We start from the raw sequence: 690 nt of genomic DNA, 5'->3' as shown, positions 1-690 counted from the left end.
ATGAGGCGGAAGCTCCACGTACGGTTTTAAAGCCGAGCCTTTCCAGCAATGGGGAAGGGTGAACTATTCATAACAAAATTTGTCTCCTTCATTCACACCAAATTTATTGTCACATAGGTAGATATTTAAAGGCCAAAGATTGCAGTAAATAGCTTTGAATGTAAACTCCATCCAATAAAACACTAAGGTTGTGTCTCAATAATGAGTTGTAATCTGTTGTATATATTGTTCATCGATTTTTATGCAACTGATTATGTCAAGTAAATATGCACTTTATTCCTAAAATATCACTCAATCTTCTTGAAGAATTAAACGATTTATTTTGACATGATATTCAAAACTATATGAGTTATTTAAATAAGAACAACTGATTATGTCAAGTAACTTCAACTTATCATTAAGCAAATTTATCAAATAAGGATTAGCTCCTTGAATTTGTACGAAACTTATTCTACCAAATACAACTTTAATATACGTAGCTAATACGATTGAAATCTACGCTGAAAAAGTTAGTTTTTACAACAATGGGGGGAAACTAATTGACACTCTATTTCAAGAAATGTTTTGGGATAACAATCAGAACCATGGTAAAAATTGAGAGAAGGTTTTACTCATTGTGGAGTGATTTTACAATGATAGACGAAATTTTTGGCCTGAAAATGGGACTTATGGGGAGGGGGGGGGGGGGGG

The sequence above is a fragment of the Solanum stenotomum genome, unplaced genomic scaffold (genome assembly GCF_019186545.1).
Source record: "Solanum stenotomum isolate F172 unplaced genomic scaffold, ASM1918654v1 scaffold19320, whole genome shotgun sequence".
NCBI classification, from domain to species: Eukaryota; Viridiplantae; Streptophyta; class Magnoliopsida; order Solanales; family Solanaceae; genus Solanum; species Solanum stenotomum.
This window is presented reverse-complemented; position numbering follows the sequence as displayed.